We start from the raw sequence: 15,381 nt of genomic DNA, 5'->3' as shown, positions 1-15,381 counted from the left end.
ACAAAACCAAAGTTTTGCTCTCGCAACACAACTACAAAATAAAATCACAAGACTAGTTATTGTTTACGAATAATAGCTCCTTCAAAGAGAGCGGGGCAGTCCCCTACCTCTCAAACCTTCTTAAAGGTTTGAGTGCATTTGTTTAATTTTAATTTTTTTCAAACATTTTCTTTTGGATTCCATTTTGTTTATACATAAAGAAAGCTGGGTTCCAACCAGTCAATGGCCTGTCTGGTAAATGATACTAGCTTGATCTCCCGTGTCAATCTTGAATTTCATACTAAAATGACTAGCGATTCTTATCAGCTTTATCCATGACTAATTCATGGATGAACAGTTAATCACTTTGTTGAGTCTCTGAACTAATAATTAATTTAAGGAACAAAATTCTCTAAGGGAAGTAAAGAGCGAAGTTGAACCTTAAAACGAACAAAAATTAATGCTTCACAGTCTATCTAACATATATCAATAAAGCTAGTACAAATAAACCAAATAATCATATTTCTCTATGTTTGTAGGATTATAGAAAGCTAACGCGAGCAGGACAAAATGAAAACCTACAGGACATAATGAAGTAATTAATGAGCAAAGCAAGATTCTTTGAATTAACAAATCCTCTTAAAATAATGATATCTCATACCCTGGTAGTGGTCTCGCGGATCTGTACGAATCATCCAATCATTGGATGTGAGGTTCAATCCCGGTCCGTGCCAGGGAACTGTTTCTAGCTATCAAGTGTTTAATTTTTTCATATATTTCAAATATTTTGAATTTGAGCTAGTACGAATAAACCAAGAAAACTATATAAATAAAAAACCCAACTAAACCAAGAGTATAGAAAACTAGCGCTCTACTGAAAACACACAAACCAAGCATAAAAAACAAGAATCTGGATTTATTAGTTAAAAGTGATTAAGTTGCCTGACAACAACAAACTAATCTATAAAGCTTTACATAGTCCTACACCAGCTATGATATCAGTAACTTTCAGTATACAGTTAAAATTATCTTAAAAACATAAGTATACAAATAAATACTTTTTTAGTAACGGCAAAGTCACTGAACAGCATACAGAAAAGTTGGATTGATTTATCAGGTATCATTTTGGTCTCACCAGCTATAATACAAATGGTGAGTAATAAACAATCTTTGATTGTAAGAAATACGCTTTAGTATTACTCAAAATGAAAATCAAATAAGCCATAATATGAATTCTGGAAGCGGTAATTTTTCTCTGTACAACAGAAAATTTAAAGTTATGATACAAATTTTAAGACTAGTCTATAGTCCTAGTACTATCAATATGGTTTCACTTCAAACTTGTCTACAATCGAATCATGACATGTCCTTTTCAGAACCAAAACGAGAGCCAATCATTGGACATTGCAGAAGTGCTACCAAACTAAACGAGAAGAAAAATTTAACAACAATCCTAAAATGCTTTTTTTTTATACTGTAAAAAGTGTCCTTAATCGGTTTGCTTTTACTTTACCAAAACTCCTATTTATTTTTTGTGGTTTCAGTTAAGCGCTAGTTCTCTATAATCTTTTAAACATAGGGAAATATTATTATTATTTGGTTTATTTGTAGTAATTTTATTGATATATGTTAGATAGACTGTAAAGCAATTATTTTTGTTCGCTTCAATTTTCAACTTTGTTCTTTACTTCCATTTTTTATCTTTTTAGGGGGGGGGAGGGCAGCCCCCTCATATACGGAATAATTTCTGTTCGTTTTAAGTTTTAATGTTGTTCTTAAGTTTCAGTTGAAAAATTATTTAATTTCTGACAGTTTTTCAAATAATCTCGATAAATCTATGATACACAAAATCTTGTACACCTTAACAGTCAGGCAAGAGTAATTATTTTTCTAAAGAAGGATTTTATGGTTTTCAAAACCTAAGCAAAATATTTGTATGTGCAATGTATTCCATTGAACGCCTCCCCCTCCCCCCTAATAAACACAAAAAACTTTAGAGATACAGGTATGGAATAGCAATAAAAAAGAAAAAGTTGGAAAGTAACCTGACAACTAGAAAAATATCACAGAAAAAAAAACAAACAAATAGGTTCTTAGTGTTAGGCCTATGTTGTCTCTATATACGTTACACATAGTTTTATTCTGTCTAATAAACAGTAAGACAACGAAATATAATGAATAAATAAATATAACAATAAGCAATCCTTCTTCGAAGATACTACTTTGAGTGGTTCCAGAACCATATGCCTACACTTCTCCGATCCCTAAGTGGCAAGGACATGGGGTCCAGGGCGTAATTTGTTCCAAAAATAGTGTATAAAACATTTCACAATTCACAAAAAAAAAAAATAGAGAATTAGCTGAAAAACAATCAAATATAACACCATGATTGATACAAAACCATGATTGAAAAAAAGCCTGATTAAGAAACTAAACCCTTGCCATTCTGATCATGTTTGCAGCGGTAGCTGCAATCTAGTAAAGAGCGAACCACAGCCCATAGTAGCCATAAGTTTAAAAAAAGCGTTTTAAAAAAGAAAACTGCATAGTGAAAGAAATAGCCATCTGACACTGACTCAGGAATGGTAACTATTATTTTGGTTCGTCTTAAAAGTAAAAGTTTATAGCGAAAAGAAATTTATGGTTTTCGAAAAAAAACTTCTAACCTTTCGAAAATGGCGTCAGATCAAAATAAAAAGTATGTTGGAATCAGCATAGTCAGAAACATCAATACAGGCTATTACATTTCCCCTCCTTGAACAACAAGTAATATCCCTTTTTTGCTTCGGTAGCACTGATCTCTCTCCCGTTTTTTTTTTTTTTTTTTTTTTTTTTCAATAGGCCTAGTGGGCTACCATAACATCATAGAGAGATGCTTTATGGCTCATTCATGTTATTTCTATGATGCTATTTATTTTATGACTATTTCTCATATGTACGTGCTTTTTATAAATTCTGCCATCTGCAAGTGTCATTTGGCACTAAAAGGGCACTTTTTGTACCATTTCTCAAGGGGTGGAACTAGCAGGCTATTAGAACATCGTAGATAGATCTTTTATAGCTCATATAAATTCCACATATGAGCTATACCGTCTTTCATATAAATTCCACCATCAGCAAGTTCCAAATGGCACTAAAACGGCGCTTTTTGTGCTGTGGCTCAAGTGGAAAAGCTGGGAATATTGGTAAAGCAGAAATTACAAGAGCGATGTTTAATGGCTCATTTGGAAGCTATTGTTTATATATACGTCCTCTTTTCTTCAATTTTACCATTCGTAAGTACGATTTAGCACTGAAAATAACACTTTTGGTGCCACTTCTTAAGGGGAAAAGCTCAGAAGTACAAAATATGTACTATTGTAATAGTTAGGTTCCAGAACCCTTAACTGGAGGTATACAAGAACCCTTCCTGTAAAACCCCCTCCCATCCCCCTTAGTAAGTTTCATAAATTGTCTGTTCATCAGTAAACTACTGGAACATTAGGAGGCTACCACACCATCGTAGATAGATGTTTAATGGCTTAATTCAAAGCTATTGCTTATATTTACTAGGTTCTTAAAAATCCTACCATCTCTTAGATTTCACAGATTTCTTTGTTAACTAGTTTCTAGAGAGAATTTGCAATGAACTCTTTGTCATGGTTGAAGCATTAGCTGCAACCTAGTAAAGAGCGAAAAACAGCCCATAGTAACTAAAATTTAGAAAAAAAATGTTAAAACGGTCTTTTGTTTCTTCTTTTTTCAGACATAGCAGGTTGCTAGAACATCAGAGATAGATGCTTAATAGCTCATTAAAAAGCTATTTCTCATGTGTACGTGGCTTATCTAAATTCTGCCGTCTGTAAGTGTCCTTTGGCACGGAAAAAGGCACTTTGTATGGCGTTTTTTAAGGGTGGGCTAGTGGGCTACCAGAACATCTTAGATAGACTTTTGGTAGCTCATATAAAAAATGCTCATATCTACGTTCTTCCTATAAATTAAACCTTCTGCAAGTTTCAAATGACACTAGACACGGCACTTTTGGTGCCATTTCTCGAGTGGAAAAGCCGGGGCTAGTGGGCTACCAGAACTTTTTAGAGTGATGTTTAATGTCTCATTTGAAAACTTTTGCTCATATCTAAGTGCTTTTTGACAATTTTACCACTCGTAAGTGAGATATAGCACTGAAAAGAACACTTTTGGTGCCACTTCTTAAGTGGAAAAAGCTGGAAGCACAAAGGGTATCATTGTAGTAATTATGGTCCAAAACCCTTAAGTGGAGGTTTGCAAGAACACCTCCCGCAAATTCCTCCTCCAGGCCCCTTAATACGCTATGTTATTAAAGTCCTACAAACACCAAAATTTTAAATTACATTATTAGAGGCGTGGTTCTGTTAGTACAGAGTGGACCTCAAGTTGGATTATCATGCGTTCGATTCCAGCTTGTATTTTTTTTTTACTATGGTCTGTCCCTTCTTATGATTACTTTTCAGATACTCCACTATTTTTGCAAATGTGTTGAACTCATTTTTAAAGCATATCCTGGGAAGGGTCAGTTATAACTTATTACTCATATCTACATGCTTTTTATCAATTTTTCTATCCATAAGTGCCGTATAGCGGTAAGAACGGGACTTTTGGTACCACTTCTTAAGTGGAAGAGTCTGGAAGCATAAAACAGTGCCATTGCAATAATTATGGTCCAAAGCCCTTAACTGGAGGTTTATAAGAAGCGCTTACATACAATCCCCCTCCAGAAACTCTTAGTAAGTTTCATAAATTGACTACTCATCTCGAAAGTAAAAGATTGTTTTGAAAACAAATTAACTAAAACCAAAACTTTTCAACTAAAACCAAAACTTTTCAACTAAAAATCTACCAAAAATTAAGTTTGAATGATCAACAGTTTTGAATTGAACCTTCAAACTTCACTCTGCGATGAAGCTTGTGTGCTAGTTGTAACGGACGTAATTGAGGGGAGGGGATATCGTTGCCCCCTTAGTTTTTGCTCCTGCCTGCGTTTCGAAAAACGTCTTTTTTGTCATTTCTTTGGAAAAGGCACTTTTTTACTTAAAAAAAAAAAAAAAAAAAAAAAAAAAAAAAAAAAAAAAAAAAAAAAAAAAAAAAACAGGGGGAACATCGAAAGTGCACTTTGTGGGAAAGAGCTATCAAGTCAAATTTATAAAAAGAGATCAGGTATAAATATAAGCTTTTAAATGAACCCTTAAACAGCTCTCTTTTGTTACCATAGCCTTTTAGCTTCTGCTAGTCAGTAGGTGATTTATGAACCCCTGTCTTTATTATGGCTTTTTCAGGCGAAGTCGACCGAGTAAAAAACAGCTTTTTGCTCATCGAAAAACAAATGTTCCTGAAAAGCATGTGTTGTTTTATATATCAGTAAAACTAGTACAAATAAACCAACTAATTATGTTTCCCTATGCTTTTAGGATTATAGAAAATTAGCGCTTTACTGAAAACACGAAATAATTTTTTTCGTTTTGGTACAGTAAAAGCAAACCAATTAAGGACACTTTTCACAGAATAAAAATATTATCAATCCCTTTTACGATCAATCATGTACAATCCTTTACGAGTTCAAAGTAAAGCCATCTTGATAGCATTGGGAATATAGACTAGCTGTAAAATTTGTATCATAGCTGGAAATTCAATGTTGCTTAGAGAGAAATAATTGGAATTCCATGTTATGCCTTATTTGATCTTCATTTCAAATATATTTCTAAAGCATATTACTTACAATTTAATACTGTATATTACTCACTATTGGTATTATAGCTGGCGAGACCAAAATACTACCTGATAAATCGATCCAATATTTCCGTATGCTTTTCAATTACTTCGCGGTTATTAAAAAATATTTAATTTTACACTTTTGTTTTAAAAATAATTTTAATTGTATACTGAAAGTTACTGATGTTACAACTGGTGTAACATTATGAAAAGCTTTATAGATTCGTTTATTGTTGTCAGGCTACATAGACACTTTTGACTCCCAAATCAATACTCCTGTTCTTTTTTTATGCTTGACTTTTGTGTTTTCAGTAAAGCGCTAGTTTTCTATAATCCTAAAAGCATAGGGAAACATAATTAGTTGGTTTATTTGCGCTAGTTTTATTGATATATATTAGATAGGCTGTGAAGTAATAATCTTTGTCCATTTCAAGTTTCAACTTCGTTCTTTACTTTCCTCAGAAAAACATTTTTTTAAAAATTAATTCAAAGTCTAACGCGCTAGTAAGTGAACTACGGTGGCTGAAGATCGAATTCAATCTATTTGTTCTTTTAGGACTGTAATTGTGTAACCTGAACCCCTTTTCCAAAGACTATGGAGAGTTATGTCTTCACCAAAAGCATAGTTATTGGACCTTATTTCGCAATTACATATGCAATTGGCAATTATAAAACATCGAGTTAATAAGGTTTTTATTATAAAGAGTGAGAGCATTAAACTATATTCGATGAAGCTAAACTTTTTTGAACAGGAATAGTCATTTGAAATTTCTAGATCCAATTATTTGTTATTCAATGAATTTCTTCCTCTTAAGAACATTCGATATTTAAAAAATCATTTTGCGAGCCTCAACATCGGCTGACCGCGTTAAAGAGCTAATAGCGTATTCTCCCAACGGACTAATGAAACTTACTAAGGGGGCTGGGAGGGGTAATATATGGGAAGGGCTCTTGTAAATCTCCAGTTAAGGGTTTGGGAGCATAATTATTAAAATGGTACCGTTTTGTACTTCCAAGCTTTTCCACTTAAGATGTGGCACCAAGTGCCATTTTAAAGCGCTATATGGTACATGCAGATAGTAGAACTAATAAAAAGCACTTATATATGAGCAATAGCTTTCAAATGAGCCATTAAACATCCATCTAAAAAGTTCTTGGTAGGCCACTAGACCAAGCTTTTCCAATTGAGACATGGCACCAATAGTGCCATTTGGGCACTTGCAGGTGGAAATTTTCTTAGGGAAAACGTAGATATGAAAAATAGACTTTATAAAAGCTATTAGCTGTTGGTGTGGCGCTTCGCGCTACACCAACACCTAGTTGGTGGGGGCGCTTCGCGTCCCCCCCCCCCAAGTCCCCCGCGCGCGTAAGTTGTTACGCGCCATTGTAGTTGTTTCCCTGTGTCCCACCTGTGAATATAGATAGATATATATATATGTTTTTAACTACGTAAAATTTGCGAATATACAATATTCTTCGCTGTCCCATTGTCAGTGCATATATATATATATATATATATATATATATATATATATATATATATATATATATATATATATATATATATATATTTGTAAGCCTCTACAAAACAAAAATCTTAATTTGCATTTCTTCTAAATTTGCACAAGGAGAAAATGTCACTTGAATGACATTCATCAACTTTCTTCTTGAATGTCAGTAGGTTTGTGGAGCAGATTACTCTTTCTGGTAAGTTGTTCCAATGCTGAATCACTCGGTTGCCGAAAGTCCATCGGCCCATGTCCTTGTAAAAGCGTTCCGTACTCACTTTGTACTGATGTCCTCGGAGATGATTTTTATTGAACTGCACGATTCTCTGGGCTGGTACGTTATCATAGGCTCCATTGCAGAGCTTGTACATTTCAATAAGATCACCACGATGGAATCTATAGGCGAGGGTTGGGATTTCAAGCTTTCTAAGCCGCTCTTCGTAGGGAAGGAAGCGTAACCTGGGAGAGAATTTAGTTATCCTCCTCTGAACATTTTCGAGAGCATATATGTCCTTGTTGTAGTATGGTCTTGTAGAACAATGTCCATACTCAAGAATCGGGCGGACAAGGGACTTATAGAGCGTAGCAAGCATTTTGTCGTCCTCGCACGAGAAGTTTCTTCTGATCATACCAGCAACTTTGGAAGCCTTCTTGACGACAGCTTCATAGTGGCTACTGAAGTTTAGTTCAGAATCCACGATGCCTAGGTCTCTTTCTTCTCTACTAAGAGTGAGTGCAGCAGAACCAAGAGAGTATGAGGACGAAAAGTTTTGTGGACCCAAAGTGAGGATATGACTTTTCTGGGTATTGATTTCCATGATCCACTTCTTCATCCAGTCATCGATTCGTTGGAGATCCGCCTGCAGGTGGTGAATGTCTTCACATGACGAGATGACACGATAGAGCTTTGTGTCGTCCGCGTAGAGAAGGATGTCAGATTCGATGCCCTCAACTAGGTCGTTGATGTAGAGATTAAACAGAAGGGGGCCGAGGATTGACCCCTGGGGTACTCCGCTAAGAACTTCCTCTTTGGTATTGCTGAGACAACCTTCTAGGCACACAACTTGCTTTCTGCCAGTTAAGAAGTCCGTAATCCATTAAAGAAGACTGGATGAGGATCCGGATGAGGAGAGACCATATTTCTGGATGAGGACCCAGAAATAAAGCAATATCAAAATTAAAACTCAATCGAACAGACGTTTCTATAAGTTGAAAGAATGGCATCTAAAAGTCTAGAAATAAAAATGATCAATAAATTCCATTTTAGAACGCAAAAATTACCATAAGTAAGAGCAAGACCCATATCCTCTCAAAATTTTTAGAGGCAGGCCAGATTTATCAAATGGCCCACTAGGCCAGGGGCGCAATAAATCATCCCTGAGTGATTTTTTCTTAGCATAAGTGGACTGATGTGATTTATCGTCAGGGTGCTAGTGCACTCCGCTGCCGCGCTGCCCGTTCAAAGAAAAGTGATTTAATAACACCACAGGAATTCCCTGGCCACTTGTAAACATTTTGATGCATACCAAGGATGGCAGCTGAGAATTCGGTATCACCTCTCTCTTTTATTACTTTTGGCTCACAACTTGCGCTTTGTTCAGTGCTTCCACTGTCCCTGAATTTCCAGAAATTTCCCCGAAAATCTTGCAAGAAATGATGCGGCAAAAACGCTTGAACCTAGAAGGGTCAAAGCTTTAAATTTGACCCTGCTTAAAGGCCAGCATTTGGAGCAATATCTTACATTGCAGAATAAACGTATAATTCATTATTTGGTACTTGTGTCTTATGGCCACCACACTCAAGTTCTGTTGAGAAGTGAAGTTTGGTTAATGCTAATGAAATAGAATAAAATATGACGGAAATATAATATTTTATCAACAAAATTGTGAAAACTACAACTTAGAAATATGCACAGGTTAGGTTAGGTGGTATTTGTGTCTTGCAGTCACCATACTCGCGAACATGAGACAATAACCGGTTTCACGGTCTTTATACCAGACAATTAGCTTCGGCTTGGTGGGAAAATACATTGTAGCTGTAGTTTAATTGAATAATTAATTGGTATTTTGGTTAGGTTGGAATAGGTGGTCCAAGGTAGTCTAATTGCCTATTCTTCAGTCATTGGCAAATCCCAAATTGTCATTTTAACATTCATGGTCAGACGCTATTTCCTATAAAAAAAAAAATTGTTAACTGAAATGAAATTCACCCCACTATCTGAAAAACTGGTATTATCTTTATTTTATTAGTACTAATTAAACTTCACTTCTCAACAGAACTTGAGTGTGGTGGCTATAAGACACAAGTACACATTCTTTGTTTTTTAAGTTTGAATAGAATGCGTGTAAATGAAAGTTTTTGAACTTTACACTTTCTGGGTTTTTTTTTTGTTTTGTTTTTTCAAACTAGACTGTACAAACTTTACAAACATATACTTATACGACATTTTATTTTTCCATCCCTTTTCAACAAACAGGGTATATTACTATGGGATCCGATTACAGGGATTCTCGGCGCCCCCTCATCTTCAAAACGCTTACGCTAAATTTTTACTTGAAACTAAATTGAAGTGCAAAACTGTAGCCAGCTGTTAGTTTATAGCGTTTTATTCACCGATTGCCTTTGATCACACTGGAACCCAAAATTGTCCTAAGAAGTGCTAATAAATAAACCCTTCCAATATCAAACTAAGACAAAATAAAAGATCTTTATGACACTGTTATTGTGTCTAGCGCATTTTTTGTTGAAGCATTTGGTAGTTCTTATGGAACTTGGTATCTAACAAGTGACATAGCGATCGCAAATTCTGTCAGTCGGTCTGTCGGTCCCGGTTTTGCTAGTTTAGGAACTTCCAGGCAAGCTAGGACGATGAAATTTGGCAGGCGTATCAGGAACTAGACCAGATTAAATTAGAAATTGTCGTTTCCCCGATTTGAATATCTGGGGAGGGGGAGTGGGGGACGGTTAAATCGGAAAAATTAGAAAAAATGAAGTATTTGTAACTTACGAACAGGTGATCGGATCTTAATGAAATTTGATATTTAGAGAGATATCGTATCTCAGAGCTCTTATTTCAAATCCCGACCGAATCCGGTGATATTGGGGGTAGTTGGAGGGGGACCTAAAATCTTGGAAAACGCTTAGAGTGGAGGGATCGGGATGAAACTTGGTTGGAAAATAAGCATATATCCTAGATACGTGACCGGATCCAGCGCCATTGGGAGGGTTGGGGGGGACCGGAAATATTGGAAAACACTTAAAGCGGAGAAATCAGGATGAAACTTGGTGGGAAGAACAAAAACATGTCGAAGATACATGACTGACATAACCGAACCGGATCCGGTCTCTTTGGTGGAGTTGGGGGGAGGGGAGTAATCCGGAGAAATTAGAAAAAATGAGGTATTTGTAACTTACGAACGGGTGATCATATCTTAATGAATTTTGACATTTAGAAGGATCTTGTGCTCTAAATCTCTCCTTTTAAATCCCGACCAGATTCGGTGACATTGGGGGGAGTTAGAGGGGAAACTGGAATTCTTGGAAAACGTGAAAATCGAGGTATCTTTATCTTACGAATGGGCGATCGGATCTTAATGAAACTTGATATATAGAAGTATCTTATGTCTCAGATGCTCCATTTTCAATTCGAATCGGATCTGGGGACATAGAAGGTTGGAGGGGGGAAAACAGAAATCTTGGAAACCGGAAATCTTGGAAAACGCTTAGAGTGGAGAGATCGGGATGAAACTTGATGGAAAGAATAAGCACACGTTATAGATACGTGATTGAAATAATTGGAACGGATCCGTTTTCTTTGGGAGAGCTAGGGGGTATTAACTTGGAAACATTAGAAAAATTGAGGTATTTTTAACTTAAGAACGGGTGACCGGACCTTAATGGAATTTTATATTTAGGAGAAAATCATGTCTCCTAGCTCTTATTTCAAATCCCAACCAGATCTGTTCACATCGGGGAGAGTTGGAAGGGGAAACCGAAAATCTTGGAAAACGCTTAGAGTGGAGAAATCGGGATCAAACTTGGTGGGTAGAATAAGCAAATGTTTTCATCTTATTTCAAACCCCAACCAGATATGTTGACATTGGGGGGAGTTGGAAGGGGAAACCGGAAATCTTGGAAAACGCTTAGAGTGGAGAAATCGGGATGAAACTTGGTGGGTAGAATAAGCAAATGTCGTAGATACGTGATTGACGTAACCGTTCTGGATCTGCTCTCATTGGGGGAGTTAGAGGGTGGGGTTCAGTGCTTTGGCGAGTTTGGTGCTTCTGGACGTGCTAGGACGATGAAAATTGGTAGGTGTGTCAGGGAGCTGCACAAATTGACTTGATAAAGTCGTTTTCCCCGATTCGACCATCTGGGTGACTGAAGGGAGCAGAAAAATTAGAAACATTGAGGTATTTCTAACTGACGAGTGGGTGCGGATCTTAATGAATTTTGATATTTAGAAGGACCTCGTGACTCAGAGCTCTTATTCTAAATCCCGACCGGCATTAAGCCTCTGATTTTCCTTTTAAATCAATCTATTGAGGCTTAGAATTTTTCTACAGCTCATACTATATGAGCTCTTGGCTCTTAGCTCTCCTGACCTCGTCACAAGTGCCATATGAGCTCTTAGATCTTGTTTTTTAGTGTAACACATAGTGTATAGTGTATACATTTAGTGAAATATTCTAAGAATAATGTTGTTTGTTTTAAGTTTAACTACTGCCATTGTACTTTTTGTACAATTGTACAAAAAAAAAAAAAAACAATTGCATAAAAAGTACTTAAAAACAATTGTATTTTTATTTTATTTTAAATTCGTTTCTAATTTAGGAATATATCTCCTGAATCACGTTTTTTCAATATTTCGCTCCTTTTCAGTTCACGTGTTACAACGGCATATACAACCCATTTAAAAAAAAAGCAAGGGAGAGACCCTGTAATCCTTCAATCCCTCCCAACTCATAAAAATGAGCATTCGCGAATTTAGTATTCGCAGTGTTTAATCAATAATCTTGTACATGTGAAATAATAAAAATTTTATAAATAATTCTGCTTTTAGATTATGATACTAGCTCATCGGCTTTTACTAAATATTTACTTACTATAGGGATTGGTATAATAGAAATTACTAATTCGATTTGAAGATATTGACTGCCACATTTTGTACCACACTTGGCACACATCGCCATGTTTGGCACAGTTCCGCTCCGCTTAACACAGTTTCGTCACGCTTAGCACAGTTCTGCTACGTTTGGCACAGTCACGCCACGCCCAGCACAAGTCCACCATGCCCGGCTCAAGTCCACCACGCTTGGCGGAAGTTCTACCAAGCTTGGCACCGTTACGCCACCCTTGATACTCTTGATACACGCCACCTGTTGTACATGATTTCTGAGTGTCGGCAACCCTTTGTTTTTATCAAGTGTACCTGCTTCACTTTTTAACTTTCCAGAATTACCTGACGACGTCCAAATCTCTTCAAAGTTTGTATTTGTTAATACGATAAAAGATTCACCCAGTGACGTTTTAGGGGAGTTCTAAATCACTTATTGGATGAGATAGCACTCCGTAGAAAGATCACCTAAAGAAGGTCCATGGTAATCTTGGGGATTTCTCCGTTATCTCTTGAATCTAGTATATGACTACTGAAGCATCTGGCCATTATAATATGTGTTTATTTTCTCTTATTTCCTTCTTTTAAAACAGCTAATTTCAATATTTCTAAGCTGAAAATAAATTCAGTTCTTGTTCAAGTGTGCGTCTGTTTTCCTTTTTTCTCTTCTTCACTGTCTTGTCACGATGCTCACCTTCTGACTCCAATACTTATATACAAACTACTATTATTATGTTACAAACGACTATGCATCTTATTTTAGTTTACTTACTAATACCCTTTTTCATAGGCTTCTGATGAAGCCCCTAAACTGCACGAACAGCAAGATGGCGAACACGCTGATTTGGGTGATCATCATTTAAACAAATTGTGAGCATAAGCGGTCATCTTTGTCCGTTTATAAGTTTTTCAGTGACTCTTATATGCTCCTGACCTCTACTTCCTACTGAGGTCGAACCATGAGAATTTGATCGAAAATCTTAATTTGGTAACACTTTCCCATGACATTCCGATTGGAAATTTGCGGGTTCCACTAAAACAAGCAGCACGACGGAAAGCCCAAAACATCTGCGATTAAATGTTTGATAATAAAACCACATTTCCTTATGCATGCCGTTGTTTAATTATAGCTTAATATTTACAAGAATGCTGTTATAATTAAACTAAAAGCAAACAAATAATTGCATCTTCTGGTCTTATTTTGGAGGACATGTAGTACTGTAGGCTAACCTAAAGAAGAACGTAAACATAATCAGGATACAGAACTAAGGCCTAGTCAGGATAACCCTTTTCCCACCAATTGTAGATAATATAAACAAAATTTGCTGTTTTAATATGCTACAATAAGAACATTACTTCCGTAGTTAATCCTCTCATCATTCCCAAAACTAGTTACGTTCCCCCTTCCTTCATTTAAATGATTTATAATCAGGGAAAGGATGTTTCGTCAATTAAAAATGGGCTTCACATTTTTTTGGGTTAGAAGCCAGAGGTATGATTTCAGAAAGGAAGAATACCACTTTTTTGTTCCAAGTTCAGTAGCGTCAATTAAGCGAGATCTTTGGGCACATCTACTTGACTTTATAAATATCTTTCTCATTTCTCGCTTTGACAACTTTATTAGAATTTACTTTTTTACTTTAGGATAGGGACAAAATTCGACTTATCTAGTTGTCCATGATTTGGGACTAATAGCCTCCAAATTGGATATTCTAAGATAGACCCTCGATTTCGAACTATAAATAAATTATATATTAAGCTTTCTAGTTACAGAGAAAGTAATGCGCATGGTGGCGCATTCGTTCCTAAAAAGTCACATAGTCCCTACAGGATAAAGGGTTAAAATGGATATTTATCTTGATGCTGGATTGAAATAAATTGATACATTTGATTTTTCACGGAATCCTATTTAGTGATCAATAAATACTTATTAGATATCATGAAGGAAGGGCGAAGGGTAATTGTGTGTGTGAGGAGGATGCCAGATTCCTAAAGAGTGCGCTTCAATTTGTGTCCCAGTGTCATTTGTGTCCCAGTGTCCCAGTCTGTAATTTCTCTTTGAGTGTCCCGGTGGTCATTTATATTCCCTGTGTCCCAGTATCTCGGTCCTCATTTGTGTCCCGGTTTCCCGGTCTGTAATTTATCTTTGAGTGTCCCGGTCGTGATTTATATGTCCCGGTCGTTATTTGTGTCCCAGTATCCCAGTCTGTAATTTCTCTTTGAGTGTCCCGGTCGTCATTTATATTCCCTGTGTCCCGGTTTTAAGTTTTCTTTTTCTCCTTTATTTTTCAGTTTTTTCCCTTTTTTTAATTTTTTTTTCTTTTTCAGTTTTTAGTTTTTTAGTTTTTTATTAGTTTTTAGTTTTTTTGTAGTTTTTACCTTTTTTTGTTTTTTTTAGTTTCTTTTCTTTTTTAGTTTTTTACCTTTTTTTATTTTTTTTTAGTTTTTTAGCTTTTTAGTTTTTTTAGTATTTTCTTTTTATTCTTTTTTTGTAGTTTTTACCTTTTTTAGTTTTTTTCTTCTTTTGAATTAATGCTAAAGCCAAGGTTCGAACCTGGAACCTCTCGGACCTAGAACCTGGAACATAACGCTTTACCAACTCAGCTACTTCGGCTTGAATACATTCGTTTTTGAATTGGTATATGATGACTAACTTCATGACGACATACGACTCAATCCTTATAATGACGTCAGTCGACAGACAGACAAACAACTTATTTTTATATATATAGATTTTCAGTTGAACCAAACTGATTTGCTTCGTATTTCACAAAATATCTACAAGGATGCGCAAGTGCATCAACTACTTCGAAGGAGGGGTGGTGGGTCATTTTTTTTAGGACGGGAGATGCCTCAAAGAGTCATCTAAACTAGAAGGCTATTGTAACAAAAGAGAGCTGTTTAAGGACTAATTTAAAAGCTTATATTTATGCCTAATCACTTTTTATAATTTGACTTCATAACACATTCCCATAAAGTGCACATGTGCACAAGAATCCGTAAAGTGGGATTCGTGTAAACCTCCAGTTAAGGGCTCTGGAACATAACTAT

General features: G+C 35.9%; 1 long non-coding RNA gene across 3 annotated transcripts in view; it reads left to right on the top strand.

Annotated features, from left to right (window-relative positions):
• Positions 1 to 12,115, top strand: part of LOC136031229 (uncharacterized) — an 89,204-nt gene extending 77,089 nt beyond the window's left edge. Inside the window, exon 3 of one of the 3 annotated variants that reach the window (XR_010618467.1) lies at positions 12,048 to 12,115. This is a non-coding gene — a long non-coding RNA (uncharacterized LOC136031229). Of the gene's footprint in view, positions 1 to 1,045; positions 1,155 to 5,273; positions 5,294 to 12,047 lie in introns of those variants that run through there. The other 2 variants (XR_010618469.1, XR_010618468.1) reach the window with 2 other exon arrangements.
• Positions 12,116 to 15,381: the final 3,266 nt, after the last annotated feature.

Source organism: Artemia franciscana, chromosome 9, assembly GCF_032884065.1.
Source record: "Artemia franciscana chromosome 9, ASM3288406v1, whole genome shotgun sequence".
In the NCBI taxonomy this organism is placed as follows: Eukaryota; Metazoa; Arthropoda; class Branchiopoda; order Anostraca; family Artemiidae; genus Artemia; species Artemia franciscana.
This window is presented reverse-complemented; position numbering and strand designations above follow the sequence as displayed.